This window comes from Corvus kubaryi, unplaced genomic scaffold, assembly GCF_017639235.1.
Source record: "Corvus kubaryi isolate FWS band 111438036 unplaced genomic scaffold, C.kubaryi_AGA036_p1.0 37265, whole genome shotgun sequence".
NCBI lineage: Eukaryota > Metazoa > Chordata > Aves > Passeriformes > Corvidae > Corvus > Corvus kubaryi.
Window position 1 is genome coordinate 262,779 of NW_024581080.1, and position 24,566 is coordinate 287,344.

Consider the following 24,566-nt stretch of genomic DNA (forward strand, 5'->3'; position numbering starts at 1 on the left):
CTCTCTGGTTTGACACACTGAGAAACGAGTCAAGGCTTTCCTAACTTCAAGGTGACTTTGGAAGTATCACTTTGAAGTTTCCCATGTATTTTGCTTTTTGAAGTTAATTGAATTCACTCCAATACCACACAGACTGGAATGAGACCCTTGCAGCCTTCTAGCAAGGTAGGAACCTCTGAACAGCACCTAAAATGCATTTTTTGCCCATTTTCCTTGTTTCTCAGGCCCAGATTTTCCACAGTGACCCCCATGGAATGTCATTGCTCAGGATGCCTGCAGGCAGTGCAGGCCTCAGGTTTGCCTGGCCACCTAAAACCTCCCCCATTATTCTCACCAATATGTATTAGATATATATGTGTACGTATAATACATATCTCGCTGAAATAATATTTTGCCCATCCCAATCCTCGTGTTCTGTCTAAGAGCAACTGTCAGAGCAGTTCATTCTTTAACTCTGCTGTGTAATTAAAGCACTGAACCTACATCAGCCTCGGGATGGGCTTGAGGAAGTCAACAGGCCTGAAGCAAACAACAAATCTGGTCCATAATGAAATTTCTCTGCATTTCTGCTGCAGAAATAACTGCAACATGTGAGGGTTCTGTTGGCCAAAATTTAGAGAATGTGCCTTAAATGTAGCCCGAGACTTCTGGGATAAAGCTTTCAGCTCAATCCATTCAAATGGCTCAGTTTAACACCTTATTTAAGAAGCTTTTGAAGGGACAGACAGAAATGAGGCAGCTTAAAGACCATAAATGTTTTAGGGCAAAAAAATCTTGGGCTTTGTCCCTCCTGCCTCATTCTGCACCAGGAATTCAGGGATGAAACCTTTTCCTTACTCCCAGCCAGGTGTTTTCAGTGTGGACCAGAGACTCTTTAAATCACAGATTGTTTACAAACGGGCCCTGGCAGCCCCTCAGCTCAACCCCCACACCCTGCTGTGCTCCTCTAATTAAATTGATTACTAATTTATCTTGAATTAAAACTCAATCAGCAACGACCAAACAGCACCACCATTAGCTCAGTAAGGCTGTATTTTCAACAGCTTTACTCCAGGTTTAATTCTGTTGATCTTTCCCTCTCCCAACAGAGGAGAAATGGGAGTGTGTAAAACCAGGACTCCTCTGGACTCGGGGTAATTAAAGCCACGCTAAAGAGCTGTGAAAAATAAACTTGTTCTACCACTGGGATATAAGAAATGATCTCACCTTGCTCCAGGTTTTGGGAAGAAGTCCCCTGCAGGTCTGGCTAAGCCTGGAGTTTAAGAATCTCCAGCCTTCCTGTTGTGGTTTATTAATTATTCAAGATGCACAAACAAACAAAAACCAGTTTATGCACGGGGTGGCTTTTAAACATTCCCAAATTCCTTCGAACCCCATCAGGCCCAGGCTGGGATTTATCTGAGTGACCTTGAGTCGTAACTCCTCAGCTCTGCTCTGCGCCAGGACTGATTTACTCCGGGTGACCTTCCAGGATGTGCTGTCTGGGAAGTTTTATGGGGACGTGATTAATGACGAACCCAAAGTGTGAGGGATCCAATGTGTCCCTCCCAGTGCTGAGTGACCCTCTGGCTCTGCCCCAGCTCCTCCTCGAGCCAGGGACACAAGGCATGAGCTGAAACAGGGAACATTGCACTGAACACCACGAAAAGCTCTTTCCAGTGAGGGTGCTCAAGCACTGGGGCTGCCCAGAGAGGCTGCTGAGTCTCTGTCCTTGAAAATACTCAACCCCAACCTCAGGTGACCCTGCCCGGAGCTGGGGAGCTGGAGCAGAACATCTCCAGAGGTCCCTCCCAGCCTCAGCAGGGCTGGTTTTGCAGGGCACTTCAAAGACAAGCCCACTAGAGAGGGAGTCTCCAGGAAGAGGCTGGTACTGCTCCCACATATCCCCTTATGGAATGTAAAGGAATGTCACAGTCTCCTGAAACTGGGTTTTAATGGATCAGAGAACCAGGACAGGATCCCGGAACAGTTTGGGTTGGAAGGGACCTTAAATCCCACCCAGTGCCACCCCTGCCATGGGCAGGGACACCTCCCACTGTCCCAGGGTGCTCCAGCCCAGCCTTGGGCACTTCCAGGGATGGGGCAGCCACAAATTCTTTAGGCAATGAGAGAAAATAATGAAAATTATTCCATGTTTGCCCCTTTTCCCCAGAAAATCCCGCTGTTCTGTGCAAAATGGCAACTCCAGAGCCCATCCTTGGGCATAATTTGCTGCTTCCATAGATTCCTTCCTGGAAGGCCTCGAGGTGTTTGTGCTTGAACTTGGGAAGAGCTGAAGTCGCGCCTTTGCCTTTCCCCTTCACCACTCAAATTCAGATCCATCGGATGATCCCAGCTGTGTTTTGTTCTCTTTCTTGCTCAGTGCCACAGAATTTCGTGCAGCTCTCACAGGCAGCTCCTGAACGCTTGGCAAACAATTTTTCCGATCACGATCCACAGCAAAATCCCATTCCAGGCCCACTCTCCCGTCCATCAGATTACCATTAGCAAAGGGAAAAGCTTTTGCTTGAAGCACTGCCCTCCCTCTCTGCCATCCCTAAACCTCCCACTCAGCTCTGGAAATAACAGCTCACATTGCTCTGGAAGCATCATCAGCAGGAAGATTTTCCTTTCTAATGAAGGGATCAGGGGTTTCTGGAACCAGGGGCGTGCATCAATCAAGCTCATTAAACCCCAGATTTGGCTCCTCTCCCCATCACTGCCTCCTTTAGGCACCTCAGGCGCAGCAGTTTTTCCAACTGCTCCGAACTCCGCAGCTCCCACAGAAATTTTTGGGGTTTGGTGCTTGGTGCTTAAAACCAACCTGTCCACAGCCACAGCTGTGGGGAACTCTGGTCCAGCGTTAAATTAGATCCAGGAACTCTCCTTTTCGTGCATCCTGCTGCCCTTGGCTGCTGGGAGAAGGGCTGCCATGGATCCACTGGGCAAAGGCCACAGGGACTGTCTCAAGAGAATCATGGAATCATGGAATTTGGGCTGGAAGGGACCTTGAAACCACCCAGTTCCACCCCCTGCCATGGGCAGGGGCACCTTCCACTGGAATAACCCAGGTCTGCAGAGGTGCTGGACAGGGAGACAAGTGACAGCAGAGGGAAGATCCATTCACAAAATCCCAGAATCCGCGAGGCTGGAAAAGCCCTTCCAGACCATCGAGTCCAACCTGTGACCGATCCCTGCCTTGTCACCCAGTCCAGAGCACGGGGTGCCATGTCCAGGCCTTCCTTGGACACCTCCAGGGATGGGGACAGGAGTCGATGGACACAAACAGGTCCCTGGTGGGGAGGGAGCACCTTTACCTGAGGTCAGGCCTCTCCTCTCCCTGGGATGACCAGGAGCTCACTCTGCTCCTGCCAGCCCAGTCCAGCACCCAGGGACAGGACACAGAGACAGGCTCCAGGACACACGGACAGGACAAAGGGACAGGCACCAGAATAGAGGGACAGGCTCCAGGACACAGGAGAAGGCTCCGGGACACAGGGACAAGACACAGGACACAGGAAAAGGCTCCGGGACACAGGGACAAGACACAGGACACAGGGACAGACTCCAGGACCAAGGGACAGACTCCAGGACTCAGGGACAGGACACAGGAACAGGCTCCAGGACACAGGGACAGGACAAAGGGACAGGCTCCAGAATAGAGGGACAGGCTCCAGAACACAGGAAAAGGCTCCAGGACACAGGGGCAGACTCCAGTTTGCTGAAGCCATGCCCACATGGAATCAAAATGCTAGACCAGGCTTTATCAACTTGTTTCTTGCAGGATCCATCACTTCCCTGGCTGATACCATTCCTTATCTCTGGTCTGCTCAGAGCAGGGCCTGTTCATTGCTCCACACAGCAGGGCCCCAGTCCCAGGACACCTCAGCATTCCTCCCATATAAATAATAATTTGTGAGTGCAAAGATTAGATAAACACCTTTCTCATAACCCTGACAGTGCATCTGCTGCTCTGAGAGAGCTGAGATTCCTGGGAGCTGCTCCAGAGGTGAATTTGATCCTTTGTACAGATTCCCTTTGGAGTCTCCTGATCCTTTCCCGTTGACTCATGTTCCTAGCACTTGTTTCTGAATTATATCCCAGCACAAGTTGGCTCAGGTAATTTTCCTCCTATTTAATTGTAATTTTCCCCTCAGATACATCAACAGGAAATGCTTTATTTCACTGAGGGCTTTTTCATTTTTCGCCCTTGTAAATAAAGATAACATCCATCACATCCAAGGTGAGCAAGAGATCCAAGCTCCTGAGACCTCAACACACTCATTGAGATGATCCTGGGTTAAGGATCTGAGCTAATTTTCCTTGAAAAAAGTGTCTGGAGTGGTGTTTATCCTCAACAGACTTGTGAGAAGTCCACAGAGAGGTCTGAGGGGGTGAAGGAGCCCTTTGCATTCCTTATGATCATCCCCAGGTTACGTTCCCTGTGCAAATGAGTTTCCCGCTGAAGTGAAGAGAGAAATGAAAGAAAAGGCGAGTGGGAAAATAAAAAGGATTCACAAGGAAAGCCAGAGGCTCAATTTAACAGCAGCTTTCATGAGCTTAATCAAGCTTTAGGTTTTTGTGTTTATCTTTGATGTTTCTCCAGCAGCTTCAAACCGCCAGAGGTGCGAGTGCACAGCAAATCCCGAGCAGTGCCTGGGTTTGGGAGCTCTCACGGATATTCCAAGTGAGAACAGGCTCCTCTCCTGTTGGGCTGGATCTTCACCGCCTTCAGCACAGGGAGAGGTGAGCTGATTCCCACTGCCAGCTCACAGGGAATGGGGATTGGGTCCTTGGATTTTTGGAATCCCCGTGGTGTCTGCAGAGTTGTACGGAATTGTCCTTGGTTAGGAATGCCTGGCTGGCTTCCACAGGATCCCAGGATGGTTGGGGTTGGAAGGGATTGTAGAGACCCTGGGCGCCCCTGGCAGCGCTGTCCAAGTGCTCCTGGAACTCTGGCAGCCTCAGGGCTGTGCCCATTCCATGGGGAGCCTGGGCAGTGCCCGGCACCCTCTGGGGGAAGAGCCTTTCCCAAAATCCACCCTCAATCCTCCTGGCACAGCTCCAGGCCACAGAGGAACTGCAGAGATGTTGGGACCCCTGCATGGTCAGAAAGTTTTCTGCTGGACTTGTGACACCATTAAACCCCTGACAAGGTGGTGATGGATCAAAGGCTGGACTTGATGGTCTTGGAGGTCTTTTCCAACCTTAACTTTGTGATTCTGAACACCCTGAGGAAGATTCTCTCACCTTTGTATGACGTGGAACTCCGAATTCCCATCCTGGAGCAGCTCTGCCAGGCAGGTCCTTCAGTGAGGGATTTGGTACCGAGGTGGGACACGACCCATGGAGAGCAGAGAGGAATTAAAACCCATCCAAGGCTTCCAGCCTTGGCCCAGGGATCCATCAGGCAGAGCTGGACCTCCCTCCCCGCTGGATATGGAATTAGGGAATCATTCATGTTGGAAAAGACCTCCAAGATCACCAAGTCCAACCCTTGACCGAACCCCACCCTGCCCACAAAAGCTAAAAGTGCCCTTTCTGCTCCTGTTTGGAACATCTCCAGTGGCTCCACGACTTCCCTGGAGATCCTGTCCCAATGTTTAACCACTCTTCAGTGAAGAAATTGTTCCTAACATCCAACGTACAGCTGGGAAAATGCTGAGGAAAGGGAAAACGCTCTCAGGTTTGTTTAGGGTGAAGAGGAGGAAGTTACAGGAGCCCAACCTTTTTCTATTCCCTGCAAAAATCTGGGAATGTGGAGCTGGACTCACCCCAGGAACACACAATAGGACACAGAAGCAACAGGTGAGGAGAGAAATTCTGGTTGAGCTTATTTTAAAAATAGATAAAAATGAACCAAAGGAGTTGTTAAAGACCAAACCACGGCCCAGAAAGTCTGGGGAATCTTCATCCTTCAGACTCGGACTGGACAAGGCCCTGTGGAACCCTGAGCTCTGAAATTACCTCCAGAGGTTGCTTCCAAAAGAAATCTCTCTTCAGTTCTGTGACTCGGAGGCCTTTCATCCTGTTAAATCCTAATGTTGTCATGAAAAAATGCCCAGCAAATGTCTTGCCCTGTGGCAACACAAACGGGTTAACAGGGCACCCAGCGAAAATGAGCAGGATTTTAGACAATGGGTGCCTGCAGCCTGTGAGGGCCCTGGGAAAAACAAGCTCAGTCCAGGCCAGGAACACCCCCGCAGCCTGCAGGAATCCAGGGCCTCCGAGCCAGCCCCATCCAAGGGGAAATCTCTTTATTTGCTGCGGATTCACGTGTGATTTTTATAATTCCCTGATATTAAACCCAGCTAATGATAACCCTTCATGCTCTTCTTCCATCAAAATATTTCAGGGATTGTTTACAGACAGAGAGAGCTCTGCTTTGGCTGCTGCCTGCTTGAACCGTTGGGTGAGCAGGAAAAACCAAACACAAATTATTTCCATTTCTGTGCAGCTTCCCTTGGAAAAGCTGAAGGAGTGAAAGGAATAAACTGCACGGAATTCACGCTTTACTTTGGTTTTTTTGAACAATTGCTCAGCTCCTTAAAGAGAAATGCCAGGAACTATAATTTGGAGTCCTGCCTTGCTTGCTATGGATCATCTCCACCCCAAAATGTGTCAATTGGCACTGTGCTCCCAATTCCCTTGGGAGAGCAGGAATAATCTGACTTTTAATAGGAATTTGGACCCAGCAAAGGAGATTTGGGATCTGATTTTACCTCAGGGGTTTAGGCACAGTGTGGGGAGCACAGAACTAAAGCAGTCAGATCTGAGGGAGAAATAGCAGGAATCTAACAGGGGTGGGATTGGGATTTGTTCCTTCTGATCCCCCCATTCCTAATTCAGGACCTTAATTTCCTAAGGCACCCCCAGAAAGCATATCTGATCCTTTCACTGATAAATTCCCAGGATTAAATTGAAAATATTCCTAATTTTAAGCCTTTCATTAAATAAGAGTCCAGAGTTTGATTAAACATGTAAAATTCCGCTCATCCTGGCATTAAAAACAATTTAAAAAGCAAATAAATACACAGAACATTGGGATTTTTCCTTTTAATTCTCCCTTTTTCAGTCAGTCCAATAATAGCTGGTAATTCTGACAAGTTTGGGATTGGCACTGCTGGGAGAGGATGTTTTTCTGTGCTCTCCAAAATCCTTCAGCAGCAATTGTGAGTTAACCCAGGGACTCCTCCAGCACCAGGCTGCTGCCAACCAGCTGATTCCCAGGCAGCTGCCTGATCTCCCTCAAAATTACTCACAGCTTGGGGATGGAAAGGATAATAAACATATGGAATAAGATGGTGAGAGGCTGGAGAAGAGAGGGGATAAATAAAGGTTCAAAATCTGCCAGCTGGGGAGATATGAGCCAGTAGGTGCAAAGTGGGAGAAAAAGAAAGTCTTGTCAAAGAGACAAGAGCGACTTGGTCAATTTTGGGAATGGAAATCCCTCTGTAATGAAGAAAATGAATGGAACAGCCACCGATCCCAGGCAGCAGTGACATTTTCAAGGAATACTCATTTAAGCAGAGAGCTGAAAATTTCATTTTTAGGCACCTGCCAGCTGCCAATCCAAAAGACAAATCTCAATAAAAGAATGTGTCGTGTGCCAGGGTTACTTTTGAAAATCAGTTTTCACAGAATCGTGGAGTGGTTTGGGCTGGAAGGGACCTTAAATCCCACCCAGTGCCACCCCTGTCCCACACCTCCCACTGTCCCAGGGTGCTCCAAGCCCCATCCAACCTGGCCTTGAATGCTTCCAGGGGAGACCTGGGGACAGCCACAGCTCCCCTGCTGTTTTGTTCTGGAAAATCCCATCTGGAAGCTGAGCTGGGTTAAAAACTAATGAAGATCCTCTCCAGGATAACATATCCCAGTGCAGGAGTAGGAATCAGAACCATGGAATGATCTGGGGTGGAAATGACCTTAAAGCTCCTCCAGCTCCAGCCCCTGCCATGGCAGGGGTGCCCCTCACCACATCAGCCCCGTTTCCCTCTCCTCAGCCACGTGCACAATTCTTTCAGTGCCTTTAACAGCCGCAGTTTCCAGGAAAAAGATCAAAGCCCAGGCAGCGAGAGGGTTCTGTGGCCTGGTCATTAAAATCATCATCTTCTCACACGGATTTTTGGTTCTCATTCCCCACCAAGCCCTGCCTGAGCTTCCAAGTGCTGGGAGCCAACACAGAGGACAATACTGTAGGGATGGACAAAGGATCAGGAAAATGGGTAATGGAGGGAATTCCCAAAGCAGCCCAACCCCGTGCTCCTCCAGCTCCCCAGTCTCCTGCAGATGTGCAGTTTGGGCTGCACCATTTAGAGCAAAGTCGGGCTGGAAAAGAATTCCCTCCCAACAGCATTCCCAAACTTTTGGCTCAGGGAAAAGAGCTGACAATTACCCTGCTGGATTTTTTGCTGTTGAATGCAGGATGGAGTAAGCAGAACGCTGGATCTTCCCTGACAGCCTGGGAGATCTCCAGCTCCATCCCAGCCTCTCCAGCTGGGCTGCTGCCTCTGCTCCATCCCCTCCCTGGCTGAACACAGCTCCCAGAAATCCCAGTGCAAGCCCTTGGCACGAGGAGGCATCAGTGTAAAGGATGAATGGACACAGTTTCATTCCGGTGCATTGCTGGGGTGGGGAGCACAGTTTGCATTCCACGAGGATTCAGTGCATCCCTGTCCAGGCCAGAGAGGGAAAGAGGAACTGCCCTGGTTTCCTTCGGCATCAGAACGACGCCGCTTGAGAGAAACAACAGAAACCCCCAGGGCCCAGCTCTGTGCACCAGATTCCACCTGAAAAACTGCAGGATAAAAAGTTCCAATGAAATCACTGCTACTACAGCCCTTGAAATACTTGTTAAAGTTTGACTTTAATGCTAAAAATTCCAGTTCTAGGGAGCTTCAGCTGTCCCAAACTGACCAGGGCAGTGCAGAAATTCAGGAGGTTTTCCCTGTGCCCTGCAGCACATCCTTGGGACAGCTGCTCATCCCAGAATTCCGTTTAAAACACGGGATTTTCACCTGTTCCTCTCCAACCACAGCACTTCCCACCTCTCCTGAGCACAGTGACTGGGCTCAGCTCAGCAGGGAGCTGTGGCTAAAGTGGGATTTTTAGGGATAAATTCCCGGTAATACTGCAGAACCTCTCTGGAATTCCTGCTGACTGAATCCAGGCTCTGTGCACCACGTCTGCTCCCCAAATATTCCTCAATCCTGGTTTAAACCAACCCAATGAGAGCTCACAGTGAGTGTGGGATTGAGCATGGCATTCCCATCCTCCCCAGGCAGCAGAGAGCCAGAGAAAAATCAAATATCACTCTCCAAATATCTCAGAGCAAATCTTACAGACATGAGGATTTAAGTCGTTCAGAAAAAAAAATCAAAGGAAGTTAATGGTTAATGTCTTGTAAAACGTCATTTCTTGCCTCTGTGCTGTCAGGAAAAGCTCAGAGAAGAGGTGGTTTGGGGAAAAAGGATGAAAATCTTGCAGACATGGAATAAAACAAATAGTGGGAATCTGCCAGTTTAATTCCAGAGGTTTTCCTGCTTGGTTAACACTCCAAACCCAGGACTCCGCATTCCTGCCCACCCTGGGCAAGAATAATTCCAGTGCCTTTACAGAAAGGAGTGGAATTCTGGTTGGTCAGAAATCCTGCAGCAGAAACTCCTGTAGAGGATGGTTTTTACTCCAATTGTCTCAATATTTAGGAGCAGCTCTCCAAAACACACAGATTTGGGAAAACAGCCATGCAATTTTTCGCTCTGCCACAAACAAATCCTGTGAATCGCTGTCCCCTGGGGTGGCATCAGCTGTGTTTGGGCACTTAGGGCCCAGGGACTCATAAATGATCTTTAAGGAATGAGGAATCATCCAAATGCTCATGAGAAACATTCCCTGAGGTCACCTTGCAGCCTCTGCAGGACACGGGGCATCCCCCAGGGGAAAGAATTCCTTGAGGCTGAGGAAATCACCTTTCCCTGCCTCTCCCATTCCTCCTGACTGGCAGAGCAAGGCCCCAGAGTGACATTCCAATTACCAGGGAGCTGGAATTTTTGGAGTGACACCAAAGGAGACCAGCAAAAGGCTGGGATTGAAGTGCTCCTTGCTCAGTTGTTGCTTCTTTTAAAGCACAGAATGCCAAAAGCAGTTTACAAACTGCAGCTGTGTCACCACTGTTGGTGTTGAGCTCCAGATGAGCAAATCGGTTCCACATTCCCAGTTCTGGCAGCAGCCACATCCACAGAAGGAGCAGGGAACCACAGGAACGCAAACCCAGCTCACCCTGGTCTGACCCTGGGGCTCTGCAGCTCCCTCCTTGCCCCAGCAGCTGCCGGAAGAAAACCCTCCCAGTTTCAACTGGAAATGAGAAGGAATTCTGGGGCTGGAAGATCCCTTTCCATCACTGTGTTTTCTGATGGGTCTGAAGGTTGTGCCCTCTGCTCAGCAGACTAAACCAAAGCACCACAAGTGCCCAGAGAAGTTGTGGATTCCCCATCCCTGGAAGTGTCCAAGGCCAGGTTGGAGCGACCTGGGATAGTGGGAGGTGTCCCCTGACATGAGGTGGGGCTGGATGATCCTTAAGGTCCCTTCCAACCCAAGCCATTCCAAGATTTAATTATATTTTACACTATCATTTTCTTCATTCTGTCCGATAACTCTATTTGTCCTCCCTTTTCCTAATTCATTAAACCATGGAGCAAACAGAGAATTTCCTCATCAATTTCAGAGGGCTTAGGAAGATCCTCAGTGAGGCCAGGCAGACCCTAATTCCTGTGGTAAATCCCACTACTGATTTCCCAGGCATGAACGTTCCCTTCACCTGTTCACTCCAGCTGGGCCAGGTCGGATCTGATTATTCAGGGAGGTAAAGTGGGAGTGTCACTGGTCAGCAGGCCGAGACAAAGAATTCACTGAACACTTGGGCTGGGAAAGGGCTCCGATTTTAGCTTCTTTTAGTTTAAATATCTGACAATTCTTACAGACACCCCGAGTTTTACCCTGTTTTACCTTAACTCGAACTGAACCAGGTGGAGGAAAATGTGTTTGAGAATCTTCTGACCGAGAGGCCAGCACTGAGGAACAGAGGATCCCTGCAAGATTCCCAGGTGTGGAGGCTTCAGGAATGTTTCGTTAACCAAATTACCCTCTCCCAGCTCACTGCCTGGGCCTTTCCTACGTGGTCAGTGCGGGCAGAGGAGGTTTGGCACCGCTTCTTGAGCCTCTCAGCTGTGACCCCAGCTCCGTGTGCCTGCCTGGAGCTTCTCCCCTGATTGCAGAACTCTCAGGCTGCTGTTTATTTCTGACCTCCAGAACAGGCCCAAAAGCCCACAATTAAATCCAGTTAATTCATTACTGCCCTGGGCCAGCCAGCGCTGCAACGACCCATCCATTAGCAACCCCAAACTTGAGTAAAGTGAGAGCACAGAAGTTCCAGCACCGGCTCCGAAGCTTCTTTAAAACACAAATTTAGGGCGGCCGGGGCCGTTCTGAGCAGGAGCTCTGAAAGCACTTTTAAAATGGGGATTTGGCCACGTCATGCAGAGGTTTCAGAGGGGGCTGCAGAGAGCTGAGCACGAAACACGCTGGAAAGGCTCTGGGGCAGGACTGGGGCACAGGAACGCAGCAAACGCGTCTCTGCTTGCATAAGTCAAGTGGAACAGGCAGGGCTCAGGGTGATTTTCCTTAATTTTATAAGGAAAGTGGGGTTGGAGAGCCAGGCTCTGGTTTGCAAAAGGATTTGGGGCCAAATGAGGATATTTCCCCTTAAGAGGAAGGTAAAGGAACAGAATGCACCAGTGCAGAGATCCAGCACAGGCAGCACTGTTAGCCCTTCGTGCTTTGGCTGCGATAGCAGTCAGGAATCAGCTCCTGGAAGGATTTGGGCCTCTGTCCCTGCACATTCCCGTTCCCTGCCATCAGTGGGCCGGCACATTCCCATTTTCCCCTCAGTGACAGCGACAGTGACACTCCATCCCTCCATGTCCATTGGCACGACCAATCCTCATGACTGATGTGCCCATCCTCTCTCTCCAGGCCTCCCCTCCCAGCTCCCATCCACGGCCAACCACTCGCTGTGAGCCAGCAAAGCCACAGGATCCTTCTCCAGCAGCTCTGGCTCATTGCTGCTCCCAAAATGAGGGATTTTCTCTTGTCCCCAGTGCTCTGAATGCAAGGCCTGTATGCAAACAGGCCCAGCCCTTCCTTCCTGGAGAGAAATATGGACAACTCCAGTTATTAATCCCCCATTGTTGTTCTGACTTTAAACTGCTCTTTAAAGCCACTGTGATCTCTTTCAAGCAGTGGAGGAAAAGAACACTTTAATCACTAAAAGTGCATTAAAAATTCAGCACTCGAACCCTGCCTAATAGATTGATATTTCCCATGAGCTGGCAGGGGAAGATTAGCTATTAAAAATTCCCTTGTCCACAGGCATGTTAAATCCACCTGCAATTGGGCCCTGCTTGTTTGCTTGTTTGTTTTTCTGGTTAAAGAGACACTTAAATTCCGACCTCTTCACACTTTAAATAAATCAGGGAAATTTATTGCTGTGTTTTTGCAGGGTTTTAAGGCCAGCTTCAATTCCAAGAGCTGCAGACACTGGATCCTGCTTTTCCTTCCCAAATTGCCAAGGCTGCCTCGATGTTTGCAGGACACTCTGGATGAGGTGCAGTTCAATCCGGGTGTCTTAAACTCCCCAAATTCTGCCTTGTCACCCCAAACTTCTCTGTTAGCTGGGATGAGGATTAAGTTAAAGAAGACACAAACATTGCAGAGAATCAGGAAATCCAGTGAAAGCTTAAATCAGCCTCTGGAAGTGCAAATTCCTCCCCACTGATGGATTTAGGGTACGCAGGGAGGAGTTTAATCACAGTCTAAAACCCGGAAAAATCATCAGTTCCTTCCTCAATTCTTCATTCCTCCCATCCACCCCTTCAGGGAGCTGCAAGAATCAAGGCTCTGGTGTTAAAATCGTTATCGAGAGTTGGATCTGGGTGATCTTGGAGCTCTTTTCCAACCTTAATCATGGAATCATGGAATGGTTTGGGTTGGAAGGGCCTCAAAGCCCATCCAGTGCCACCCCTGCCATGGGCAGGGGCACCTCCCACTGCCCCAGGCTGCTCCAAGCCCCATCCAGCCTGGCCAAACCCTTCCAAATCCCCCAAAACCAGGCTGTAAACTGCAAGAACTTGGGGTTTGAAGCTTCCTCAGGAGACAACACCCACAAAATCCAAGTCTTCCCTGCCTTTTGTGGCTTTAAAAACAATGGAGCTGGAAGTGCCCTGCATGTAGGGGCAGAGGGGTGAAGAAAAGAGGGATGGGTGGGTCTGACAAGCAGATAATTACAGGAAGACATCGCTTGCTTCCTCTCATAGTCCCTACAATGGTTTTTTTGCAATTTTTTGCAATTTTTTGCCATTTTCAGGGGTTTGCTGCCAAACCCAATGACCTTCACGTGTCTGGAGTGTCCCTAAGGCTGACCTAAAGAACAGAAAGGAGGAAATAAATTGTCTGGATGCTGCTAAAACCCATGCAGTTGGCTCTGCCCACCCTCCACAGCCCTGCCTGGAGCCAAGGAGCTGCAGAGCCTTTGCTGCCCACAGAGCATTGATCCAAAAATCTCTGGTGGTCACAGGAGAGCCCCAGGATCGGGCTCAGGGATGGACACGGTGTTTGAACAACAAACCCAAGCCCCCCAAACAAACCCCCACAGTCCTCCCACCGCCCCAAGCCTGGCTGCTGGTGGCAAATGAGAAAATACCGTTTGCACAACCCATGGGTTACTTTTTCTGGGATGTTTTCCCCCAGCTGAAGGAACTCAGGGCTCTCCTGTGGACACTGCAGTAAAGGAGCCTCCTCCTTGTTCAGCTGATGTGCAACAACCAGACACCTCACAAAGGGCATAAAAAGGACTGAAATAATCCCAATCAGCATGGATAGCACTCAGAATTTCATCTCAGTCCTCTGATTGAGGTCGAGATTTTTATTTTTTTGCCTTTTTTCTCATAAAAAGAACCCAAATGCCTGAATTCGACCAGTGCTGCACATGTCAGAGCTTTATGGTCCCAAAAAGTAAGAAAGAAAATGTAATTTAGAGGCAAATCCACGCTGGCCATGCCAGCTGAGTGAATTCTGCTCTGACAAGATTCCACGGATAAATTTCTGTTTCATTTCATGGTATTTCTTCCACCGTGATGTTCCAACCAGAAACCACACTGGGAACAATTTGGGGTGGAATAGAAAATGATAATGTCTAGACAGCAACGCTGCCTGAAGTATTTTCAGGGAATATAAAAAACAAGCATTAGCAGCAGCTCTAATAGCTACAAGTTAATAATGACAATGTTAATTTTAATTTTAATGATTCGAGGTGGGCACTTAAAAAAACCCAACAACAACCCCACCACAGAACAAAATCAATGAGCTGGAATAGGAATTCTAATGTGGAGAGCTGGACAATTATTAATCATTTGTATTATTCAATTAATAGTGACTTTTCTAATAAATAGGATGCTTTATGTCCCCATCTGGTATTCGAAGACATCATTCATTTTTATTCTTGGGAAATAAACAGCTGCAAAGGGGTTGATGCACTAATAGGAGAGGGAAATTAAGCATTGGATTTGCTTTTCCATTTTAGACCCAATAATTCCCCTGGAAAAGAATATTTTGTAATGCTCCAATGATTTAATGTTCTCTATCCCCATCTACACACCCCCCTTTTTTTTTTTTTTTTTTTTTTTTTTGGAGCCTGCCAAAATTTTTCTTCCCAGAACATCTTCCCTGGATTTCTGTGCAGATGGAAGCTGGAACCCCTTAAAACTGGGAGGTTGCAGATACTCGGAAAGTGTTTCCATGCAAATATTTACACAGGGCGTGACCCAGACTGGGACTCAGCACTTCAAATAATCAAAAATATTCCTCCTAAACTTCTTTTGTGTCTCCAAAAAGGCAGCTGGGACTGAGGAGGAGCCTCGCAGGGACTTGTCACATCCAAGTACTTGCAGGGGAACTTTAAATTTTGGTTCTGCCGAGGTCAAATTAAGTCAAACGGGGGATATTTAGTCATTACCTCTGTTTTGTGATAAAAATAACTACATGTTTTGGGGTTTTTATAAAGATATATGGATTAGGAGTATAAGAACGGCATTAAAAACATGATAATCAGGTCCTGTCAGAACAAAAACAACGGCTTGGGGGACCTGGATCCTGTGGGGTTGGGAATAATCAGAATCTGTTCCTTGCTGTCCAAAAAAAGGACACATTTTTAGGAGCTCAGCTGAGTTTTGCAGCCCAGCTCCCCCAGCCAAAGCTGCCACTTGGCTTTTCTAAGGGTCAGCAGGAAAAAGGGGGGGGAAAGCACCAAAAACTCCACACCATGGAGGAGGAAAAACCTGACAGAGCAGCTTCCAGCCCCTTCCTGGGGAATCAAGCACTGCCCTTTCCCTAAAAATGCCGGTTTTCCCTCTGGAGGAGTCCCTGCTCTGCCAGTGGATCCAGGAGGGATTCAGGCTCCTTCCCTGGAGCCCAGAGCCAGCGCTGCTGGCAGGGAAGGGAATCAGCGGCTCCAAAACAAACAGCCCAGGCCCACGCTGGAGCTGTGAATTCTCCTCCCAGCCACAGCAGCTGCTCCAGGTGCTCCAGGGAAAAAAAAAAGGGAAAGGAAACAGGGAAAGGGAGAAGAAGGAGGGCGGGAAAGAGAGGGAAGGAGAAAAAAGGGGAGAAAAGAGAGGGAAGGAGAGAAAGGGGGAAGAGTGAAGAAGAAGAGGGAAAAGAGAAGAAGAAAAGGGGGGAAGGAAGGAGGAAGAAGAAGGGGGAAAGACAGAAGGGGGAAAAGGAAAAGAAAGGGGAGGAAATAAGAAGGGAGCAAAAAGGAAGCAGACGGGGGGAAAAGGAAAGAAGAAGAAGAAGGGGGGAGGAAAAAGAAAACACCCTAACATTAAAAATTGGAAATAAAAGCCCCAACCAGAGATAAAAGTCCACCCTCCATCCATCATCTGCTCACACCACCATCCATCAGGCTGGAAATGCTTACACGGAGGGAAGTCACGTTCCCAGCCAGCTGAAGGTCCCGATTCCCTGGATAAGGTCTCAGGTAAGATTCTTTCCCCAGTACAATTTCTGGTTCTTCACCTGCCAGCCCGGGGAATGGGCTCAGCTTTATCCCGCTGCTGGAGGGAGCTGGGCGAGCTCTCCAGGTGTGCAAGGTTCTCCCACCAGGTCAGTGCCTGGCCCACTGTCTGTCCATGAAACAGATTCCATTTACCACTGGCAAAATGAGTCATCTCCTCACAGCCTGAATTTCCCATTAAAATAAAGAATTAAAAAAAAAAAAAAAAAAAAGAAACCCTAATTATTTCTGTGAGCAGGAAATGAGACAGGAGAAAACTGCAACCTGAGCTTCAGCTCCCTGCATTTGCTGTTTGTGCCTCTCTCTGCACTGGGTTGGGCTTTAGCACCAATCCAGACCCTGCCCTGGTTCAAACATTCCCTGGAATGGTGGGGCTGGGTCAGATTTTTGCTGTTTTCTCCTGGGCTCTGTCACATCCTGGCTGTTCATCTCCAGAGAGAGACACAGATCGAGACTGGGCCTGAATGAATTGATTATTTTAAGTATTTTCAGTATTAACTCAGGACCGCAGTTTTCAGCCCAGGCGTGGTTTAGAGGCTGAGGATGTTCGTTAATGTGTTTGCCTTCATAAAAATGGCCATAAAACTGCATCCAATTAAAGCACTGAGAGAAATGGGGCAATAAACACAACTCATCCCCTACAACCTCCCAGACAGAACCTACCTGGCTTCTCTAAAGTTGCTCTGAGAAGCAATTTTCAGGGCAGCAAATGGAACTCAGCAATCCTGGCCACAAATGTTAAGTTTAAACTGCTTTTTCATTGAGGGGCGAGCAGCCAGGTGCATGCATTTATCCTCTGGGCACTGAGCCCTCCATGGCATCTCCCCTGGGCAGGAAAGTCCCAAAGGGCTTGGGACAGGACAGGACAGGTGACCCCCACACCTCCAGACAATCAAGGAATGGTTTGGCTTGGAAAACACCTTAAATATGATCCCATCCCACCCCTGCCGGGGGCGGGGACACCTCCCACCACCCCTGGGTGCTTCAAACCCTGTCCAGCCTGGCCTTGGACACTCCCAGGGATCCAGGGGCAGCCACAGCTGTTCAGGATGGCCTGTCCACCCTGGGTCCATGACTCCCTGTCCTGGCAAATCCCTGGAATCAACACTCCCAGAGCTTTTGTATTGAATTTGTTTTGGATTTGTTGGGTTGTAAGTTAATGAACGCCTCAGTGGCACCGACTGGATAATGAGAACAATCACGTGGGATCTCCTGGATGTGACGCAGGGTAAAGGAGCAGATATTTCCTATTTAACCATTCCAAGGGTCAGCTCTGTGCACAGGCACCACAGAAAGGGAGGAAGGAAAAGATAAGGAACTCCTGAACAGATTTATTCCAAACAAACAGAGCGCTTGGCATTCACACAGGCAGCTCCAGCTTAATGAAATATTAAATTTAAAGCTTGGGCTGCTACACGAGCACTCCCGGAGTTATTTTATCCCACACAATCTGACTGCTATTTGAATTCCCTCCCATTAATGCTCCGGGTCAGTTCTGAACAGGCCAAGTGGAAACTGGAACACAAACACCACGACAGCCCATGGAAATTCACCTTCTTTACCTCCTGTCCTCTTTCCAGGACTCCTACTGAACAAAATTTGGCATTTTCACCTGCACCCAGGTAAAGATTTCCATGGGTTTGTCCCTCCCAAGCCCCTTTCCCTGATGGCTGCCTGTTGGAATTTTCCTGCAGGAGCCAATGGAGTTAAAGGATTCTTCCACCACGAGCTTTGACTTTCAAATGGAAGCCTCCGGATCAAGACAAATCCATCATTCTAACGGCCAGGACGGAGCTGCTGGAGCCAAAGGAAATGAATCCGTGCCGTGGATCATTAGCCATGTGTGGAGTGCTGCTCCAGAATTAATGGATGCTGTGTCGTGCCCTGGGACTGCTGCAGCCCGTTCCCATCAGCTGGAAAAGGACAGAGGGAAAATTCTGTTCTATTTTTTTTCCCTTTCTCTCTCTCTTTTCTTCCTTCCAGCCTCCAGAAAACTCACACTGCTGGGAGCTGCTGCACAGAGTAATTCTCGATGTGAGTAATTCATGCCCCGGCTCTGGGTAAGGGCTGCTGCTGAGCATTAACCCAAAGGTGAATCAGCAAACAGAACAGCACTAATGAGGAACTCCAACACCTTCCCAGGCACGGGACACTCCTGGCAGGAATGTCTGCCTTGGGATCAGGGCTTGGGCACCTGCACAGGAAAACAACAAAAAAAGCCTGATTTTACTGCTCAAATGTCAAACTTTGGTGCTTCTGGTTTGAGACTGGCCATGAAAGCCAGGAATGCTGCTGCCTCTGGATCCTGCAGCAACCATAAAATCCTGGAATGGTTTGGGTTGGTTAAATCCCATCCAGTGCCACCCCTGCCATGGGCAGGGACACCTCCCACTGTCCCAACCTGGCCTCGGACACTTCCAGGGATCCAGGGGCAGCCACAGCTGCTCTGGGAATTCCATCCCAGCCCCTCCCCACCCTCCCAGCCAGGAATTCCTTCCCAGATAATAAACCCTGTGGGGAACTCGACATCCCCTAATTAACACTTGCCAGACATCCCCTAATTAACAATTACCAGACATCCCCTAATTAACAATTGCCACGTGCTGCCTTTTCTCTGAAGGTTTCCAAGTACTTTCTAAACCTTGGGATGCATCCCAGGGACTCAGTGAACAAACAGCTCCTTCAGGATTGTGAGCACTGCCAGAACCCGGAGAAAGGAGAAATCCAACCACGAAGCCTCCACTGGTGCAAAGCAACAACGACCCAGCACTAATTCCCAGCTCCAGCACCATGGGAGGGACCCCATGAAGCTGCAGCTGCTCAAAGACAGGCTCTATCCCACCTTTAAGGCTGGAAAATACAAATATAGGTAATATTTCAAGGAATCAGTAGGATTCCTCACTTATTAAGCCGTTTCCCAATTCTCTTACAGAATCCCTTCCCCGCACAGACATTCCAGGCGCTCCCTGGTAACTCCAGCAGTTTTACAGGCCAGGAGATTTCCTGTTCCAGCTCATCCCATCCCACTTGTTTCTCCAGAAACCCCAGCAAACATCACAAGGACAGCTGTCTATTTTAAGGAAATCACTCCTGGCACATAAAAATATTGATCGGCCAAGAGATTTTCCCTTTCAACCAAAGCCTTTCCTGGCTGGGCACTGAGGTGGAGCAAGGCCCTGATTTCCTCCAGTCTGAAATGAAGGGAAGAGCTCGAGGAACAGCAAGTCTTGGATCCCCTCTGGTGACTGAGGCAGACTCATCTCCCAAAAGCTGCAAATATTCATGCCCAGCTGCACTTTCGTGCTTTATCTCAGGTGCTGCAGCGTCAGTGCCACCAAGCCCCAAAGGAACTGATTTTTACAGCTACTCGGAAGACCCCCTTAAAAAGAAAGAAATAAATAACCAGAAGGAGCTGCTGGAAGGGCAACGGATGCAAATTCAACATCTCCTGATTTTATTCCAAGCTTTTGCCAGTGACTTAATGAACAATCACAGACAAGCCACTTCACGTTGTTTCTCAATACATTAATTAGGAACAGCGACACTCATCTCCCAGGCAGCTCCCCGGCTGAAGGTGCTGTGTGGCAAAGATTTCCTTTTTATTGTGCTTAAAAATCCCACCCCCACTTGGGGATGCAAACAATTTGCCAGAATTTTCCACATCAAAACAAACAGCAACTCCCCCGGAGCAAGAACAACAAAGCTTTGTGCTCACCCAGGGGCACTGCTGAGGATCCAAATTCATTTGCCATGAAAAACGACAGATTTAGGGTCATGCTCCACTAAATAAAGGGAAAAAGGCTCAGGGAATTTCGTAGCAGGTTTGTTTTGTTTTTTTTTTTCCCATGCCTAACTATCCCATTTGGAAGAATTTATCATATATATTTATAAAAATAGACTTTCGAGTTGTCAACACTCCCAGTTCCTGCTGAATTTGCTTTCCAGGCCTTCTGGAGATGCCAAAGGAAGGGGAGGAGAAGCTGAGCCACCACCAGGATGTTCCCGTGTCCACTCCTCTGCAGTGGGGAACACAGCAGCGGATCCTCTCACACAGCTGGGGTTCACCACTCACCAGTGCATTGACACAAATGATTTCATTAATTTAATTAATTCAATATCCCAGCCAGAAGCTGGGGGAAGGAGAGGTTCTGCTGTGGTTCCCTGCAACAGATGGGAGGCATGGAAAAATGGCTTCACTTTCCACACTGAACACACAACATCCGGGAGTGGCTTTGGAATTAAAATCCAGAATGGTTTGGGTTGGAAAGGACCTTAAAGCTCATCTGGATCCAACCCCTACCATGGACAGGGAATCATTTTGCATCTGGTTTCATGTTTTATAGACAAAGTAAAGATGACTTCATCGTTGTCACATTGTTTTGGGTTCTGAGCTCTTGAATTCTGGATCTGTTGGAAATTCAGGAACAGAACAGCTATGGCTGAATTGGCTGAGCCAATTGGCTCTGCAGCGTGGTGACAGCTGCAGAGTCTGCATTGAAAAATCCCATTTTTCATTGAATTTTTAGGAATCCAAACTTTCATGGACTTGCACTGGGTCACAGCCGTGTTCTGAGAGCTCCAGCTTGGCTCCAGCCAAGGACCACACCAATATTGCATCAGCTCCCAAAGAACCAGGCGGCACGGTGCCACGTTTCTGCTAAAGAAGGACAATTTGGGTGACTGAGTAAGGAAAATTTCAGTAATTTGGGTAACTTTGAGTAATTTGAGTAACTCTGGGGAGTTTGAGTAACTCTGAGTAACTCTCCCCACCTGTAGGAGCCACCAGGTCACAGCTGCCTCGAGCACCAGGAGGGTTTGGCCACCCCCAGGTCACACCTCGACTGCAGGGGTGTAAAACCAGACAGAAAGATAAAGATTATGTCCTTAAAACGTCTCACAGAAATGATGGAAAGAGCCAGAGTTTAATCTTAAAAGTCATCATTGATCATTTTAAGAACTCTTTGACGTCCCTCTCCTGAAACAATATCATTCTCTGTAATTATCCCTGCAATCTGGAGCTTTGGCACAGCGCGCTGGGAACCTCTGGAATCACGGCTGCAGTGAATTCCATGTGCTTTGCAGGCTTTCGAATAAATACAGGGGAGTCACCAGGCAGGAAGGAAATAAAGTGATCTGCCTGACAAGGACTGCATGGCTGAGGTGATGTGGGGTGTGCAGAACGCAGTGGGTGTTTCCTTGCAGGAATTATCCCTGCACTGACACCGACAGCTCGGCCGGTGCCATCCAGCTGTGCCCTCCAAGCCCATCTGTTGTGGCAAAAGGGCTGTCAGAGCTCTCGTTTGTTAGTCCCAGCCTGATGTGTGCAGCCTTCCACGCCACAGCCTCCTGCAGGTGTTTGGGCTTTACAGTCCTGCAGAAATTACCTTATTCCGTGCGAATCCAACAAATTCAGCCAGTCCCAGCCACCCCCAGTGTCTGGTGCACAAACTGCCACTAAACTGCTAAATAAACAGTGCCAAAGAGGTAAAAGTGCCCAGTGAAGGAACTTTTTCACTGCTTATTATAATTGGATCTGGAAAAAGGATCAAACAGGATCATTCTAGGACATGGAAAACATGAAACTGATAAAAAATCAGCCCGAATATCCTCTCCTCTGACCCCGGAGTTCATTTAACAGGTGTAAGGATGGAACAGAGACAAAAATAATTGAAGGAAGTATTTGTAAGATGCACAGAGCCAGGCAATGGCTGTGTAGTGGTTTGACATCCCCAGGCCGGGTCTGGGTGGCAGCAGGATGCTGGTTAATCATGGAATCCCAAAATCCCTCAAAGCCCATCCAGTGCCACCCCTGCCATGGGCAGGGACACCTCCCCCTGTCCCAGGGTGCTCCAAGCCCCGTCCGGCCTGGCCTGGGACATTTCCAGGGGTGGGGCAGCCACAGCTGCTCTGGAAAACTCAAATAATACCTCAATAAACACCTCAATAAACACTTCAATAAACACCTCAATAAACACCTCAATAAGCACCCAATTCCCGCTGTCCTGACTCCCCAGGGACAGATCCTTTCAGGATGCAGAGCCCGCAGCTCTCCCTGGAATTTGGCTCTTTGCTGTTCTCGTTGAGTGAGAGAAAGTGGAAATCTCTCCCCAGGCACATTTCGTGTCCCTAAATCTCACAGAAGTGGGAATGAGCTCCTCTCCTGACTAACCCCAGGGCTCTCCCTCACTCCCTCATTCCCAGGATTGTCACCACGAGGAAGCTCATCAGCATCTCGCTGTAAGTGAGCAAAGTTCACAAAGTCCAACGAGCTCAATTCCTGCTGCAGTCCGGCCTAACAAAGCTCTCCCTGACACCAGCAGCCAGAGCTGGGCTCAGTTCTGTGGGTCAGGCTCCTGCCTCCTTGGGGAGCACCCAAGGCACACAAACAGGAATGATACCATGGACAGGACGTGACTCAGCCCTAACTCAGCGCTGGTTTTGCTGAGCCCCCCCCAACTTGTTTACATGAGGAGAGCAGGACTAAAAGAAGGCACAGAGAGGCTGAAATGCAGAGGGGGGAGTGACAAAAGGCTGAGGAAATCATGGAACTGTGTAGGCAGGGGAAGATCGTTGAGTCCAACCATTCCCCCAGCACTGCCAAGGCCACCCACGTCCCCAAGTGCCACATCCACTGTGAGACCCCCCAGGGACAGGCACTCACCCCTGCCCTGCGCAGCTGTGCCAGGGCTGGACAGCCCCTTTTGGGAAGGACTTTCCCCAGTATCCACCCTGAGCCTCCCCTGGCCCAGCCTGAGGCCGTTCCCTCTCCTCCTGTCCCTGTTCCCTGCGAGCAGAGCCCGACCCCCCCGGCTGCCCCCTCCTGTCAGGGACTTGTGCAGAGCCACAAGGTCCCCCCTGAGCCTCCTTTGCTCCAGGCTGAGCCCCTTTCCCAGCTCCCTCAGGAGTTCTCCACTCCTGGACACTCTCCAACCCCATAACCCACCCCTGGACACTCTCCCACCCCATAACCCATCCATGGATGCTCTCCAACCCCACAACCCACCCCTGGATGCTCTCCAATGCCCCATAACCCATCCCTGATCCTCCTTTGCTCCAGGCTGAGCCCCTTTCCCAGCTCCCTCAGGAGTTCTCCACTCCTGGACACTCTCCAACCCCATAACCCATCCCTGGACACTCTCCAACCCCATAACCCATCCCTCAGCCTCCTTTTCTCCAGGCTGAGCCCCTTTCCCAGCTCCCTCAGCTGCTCCTGGTGCCCCAAACCCTTCCCCAGCTCCGTTCTCTGCCCTGCTCCAGCCCCTCCATGTTTTGGGGTGAGTGGCCCAAAACTGATCCCTGGTCCTGTGGCCACACTGGGGTGACACAATGCAGGTGCCCTTTGGCTCGTTGCCCATCTGGGCACACTCCAGGAGAATGATGGAAATCATTCCTTTCCTAAAGTCCAGGCAGACACCTCCACAGCCTTTCCCTCACTCACTCAATTACCTGGCTGAGATAATTATTCCCCTCTTTCAGGTCATTCAGAGCAGGTTTATTAATCGTACAGGAAAAAAAGGTGCCCACAATGTCTTCCATATTTCCTTTATTAATTTTTAATTATTTTCTCTTAATTATTAGGGCCCACTTTGCAGTGTCCTGGGTGAACGCTCATAATTAAAGTTCAAGTATTTGCTCTAAATTAAATCTGATCTCAGCTCTTGGGCAGAGGGAGGTGTGTGGGTTTTTTGGTTTTTTTTTCCTTTTGAACAGGGAATATTGAGGAAACACATTTGTTTCTGCCATCCACGGACGAGCTGCTTCTTTACAAGCCAAATATTCCCCCGAGTTAATGTGGAGGTGGTTACATAACGCAGATTATCAATTTGGGGTGGCATATGGGCAGAATAACAGCTCCAGCCCAGCTCTGGCATGCCAGTGACCATCACTGCTCTGTAAAGCACCTTGCTGGGGCCACACCATCATTTCATCCCTTGTAGAAAGAAGAAGACCTTCAATAGACCAAAAAAACTCAAGAAAAAACCCTTCAAAGTGAGAAATGCATCACATTTTCCCACATAAAGATTCCCTCAAGGCCACAAACCCCTGCCATGACAGAAGCACCTCCTGGCATGGCTGCAGTTTATTAATCCAGCCCCACTGCAAGGGAAAAAAATTCCATTGGGGGCACCACAAAGCCCCTTCTCCTCTGCCCCTCACCAGCAGGGAAAGCATCCAGCAGCTTCCTGTTAAAATTGGGATGAACACTATGAAATACCACCCTGAAAGCTCTTCACTCCCGTTTTTCTACAGCCCAGAAACTGCCTGCAAACAACCCCAGAAAATTCCCAATCCAAGGCAAACAAGTCCTGAAATTTCCCAATCCAAGGTGATTTTTTGTGCTCTTGTTGGATCCCTTTTGGTTGGACAGATTTGTGCTTTAATCTCACCTGACTCTGCGTCAGTTCTCCCAGGGATGTTGATGGAATAGCAGAGAATTCCATTGGTTTTAGTGAGGCTGAAA

At 48.9% G+C, this 24,566-nt stretch overlaps 1 protein-coding gene and 1 long non-coding RNA gene across 3 annotated transcripts in view; both read right to left on the bottom strand.

Annotated features, from left to right (window-relative positions):
* Positions 1 to 24,566, bottom strand: part of LRRTM4 (leucine rich repeat transmembrane neuronal 4) — a 198,682-nt gene that overhangs the window by 54,631 nt on the left and 119,485 nt on the right. The gene's annotated exons all lie outside the window — the stretch shown is intronic.
* Positions 12,487 to 17,050, bottom strand: LOC121662988. The gene is made up of 3 exons (XR_006015495.1): positions 16,769 to 17,050; positions 16,010 to 16,270; positions 12,487 to 13,455 (listed from the first exon to the last, which is right to left on the bottom strand). It is a non-coding gene; the product is annotated as an uncharacterized LOC121662988 (long non-coding RNA).